The following is a 2,274-nucleotide window of genomic DNA, read 5'->3' as shown; positions in this document are numbered from 1 at the left end:
ATCTCATTTTTCATCTCCCTGAAAGCATTCCATAGCTGTACTGGATTGATCTCATAAACTGCTTTTGGGAAACAGGTCCCAGTCCTGCTTTTTACTATCCCAAGAAATATCCTTCTAATGAGCCAACAATAAATATTACCAGTTATTTGCTTCTGGTATGCATGAAACCGCACAGTGATATCACATTGTGGAGGTACAGAGAGAGGGTTTGGGGCGAGTGGACACGATCATTCTCACTTCTGGAGAAACCCGCTCTTCCTGCTCTTCGGATGAACTGCAGTAGGGAATGAATTGAGGCAAAGAATGTCTCTAGAGCCAGCGTGAAGATAGCTTTCTCTCAGCTACTCCACCAGGGTTGAGGCCAGGGGGTTACAGTTAAACTTATTCATGCCAAAATTTCAAGCTGCACTAGCTGAAAGAAGTTAGAAAAACCAGGGTCCACTCCAGGTTTCATTTCTTCTTTTTCTTTCACACTGATTACAATTCGATTTTGTGTGTGTGTCTAGTTATTTAAAAAGATAAAAGAAAAATCAAACAGCAACAAAAAGCAGCCCTCCAGGTGTCCTTTTCCGAGCCCGCAGCGGTTAGGTGAGTGAGTGGAGGGCATATCTATAATTCAGCTCGGGAGTGTTTCCCTTAATAATTAATTGAGCATCACAAAAGGAAGAGGCCCAATAGGGCCCTTGAACAAAGCTGCCGCCCGAGGACGACAGTGACAGTCCCGGCGCCAACGAACCAGCCCAAGGTCGGATTTGCTCCAGCAGTCTGGGCATCGCGCTGCCACGGCCCGCTTGGTCCATCAGGCGAGCTGGGAGAGGTGTCTAAGGAGACCCTGTCGCCACGTGGGCTTCTGGTTATTTGTGTGTGCGTGTGTGTGTGTGTGTGTGTGTGTGTGCGCGCGCGCGCTCGCGGTGGGGATGGACAGCAAAACCTTTTTTTTTTTTTTTTTTAATGGAGGTGGGCAGTGGGGGAGATCACTAAGGATGGAGTCCCCCCAGGAGCCAAACCTCTCGCCCGGTTGATTCTGGCAAGCCTGAGACAGGCAAGCTGTCTACTTTCCTGTTTTGATGTGGCCCAAAGAAATAAACAAGAAACAAGGAAAGACTCTTCCTCAAACTGTAACTCCAGTCAATTAGCATGAAAAGCCCAAGAAGCTATTAACCAGAAGTTTAGGCTTTAGGGGACGAGTGACTTGCCCCAGGCCCTGGCATGCGCAGCTAGGTTTAACTTTCAACTCACAGTGACCTCTTCCTTAATTTAATGCAAACAATCACGCCCAGAGGTGGAGTTTTAAGATGCTAATGATACATACGTCCTATGAAGAAGCATGTGAAACCACTATGCACGCAGCAGAAAAACTCCACCTCTACATGCGCTGTCTATAGTTCCCCTTATTTGCCCTTACGGCAGAGGCCAGTAAAGGAAACCCACACCCTGACTTCGAGGAACAACCCACTTTTTTTTTTTTCTTGGTGTTAGCTCCCTTGTGCGCACAAGCTTTAATTAAAGGAAAGAAAGAAAGAAAACCAAAAAACTTGTTTTTTGCTACGATCTCCCTTGATTTCTATCCGGAAGGATCCAAAGAGCCCTCAGGGAGTCGGTACCAGAGCCGTATCTCTTTTTGCAGCAACAGGTTGGCTGCGTGCTCTTCCCCCGCCTTCCAAAGCCCCCAGCCCCTGGCCCACCCTGCAACTTACTCATCTCTCCAACCCTTCTCCCCTAGGACTGCTGCCTCCCGTGCGCAGCCCCTAGCTTGGGCCTGATTCCAATTTCTGTAACATTCCCCTGCCCGGGGTTGAACACAGGTTGAAAGTCGGTCTCCTCCGCGCCCCGGAGGCCCAACCCCGGCGCTGAAGCCGCCCAACTACTGTATACAAGGGAGGCGGAGACTGAGGGATCTGCACGCGCTGGCAGGCACAGGAGGGCTCCCCGCCAGCGGCCTCGCCGGAGATGCACCCGCCTCCTAACCCAACAAACCCGCTTTGGGAGGGGGTGGGGTGGGGAAAAGAAGACGGGTCTAGAGAGGAGATATAGAGAAAGCAAGTTAGGGAGAGGAGAAGATGTCCCAAAGGACCCCATTTTCGGGACTGCCCCTCCCATTGGAGCTCCCCGCTCCCAAGCCCTCTGGGGACTCCCGCGCTGCCGTCGAAACCCCTATTCCGGCCCCAACGGGGACACTTCTCCAGGATTTGCTCCTCTCCTCTGGGGACCAGAGCCAAAGACTCCTGGAATTGATCCCAGATCCTGGGAGTCGGGGGGCCCAGCCGGGGTGCG

The sequence above is a fragment of the Colobus angolensis genome, unplaced genomic scaffold, assembly GCF_000951035.1.
Source record: "Colobus angolensis palliatus isolate OR3802 unplaced genomic scaffold, Cang.pa_1.0 Scaffold152, whole genome shotgun sequence".
NCBI classification, from domain to species: domain Eukaryota; kingdom Metazoa; phylum Chordata; class Mammalia; order Primates; family Cercopithecidae; genus Colobus; species Colobus angolensis.
The sequence above is the reverse complement of the archived record's forward strand: the minus strand, read 5'-3'. Positions refer to the sequence as shown.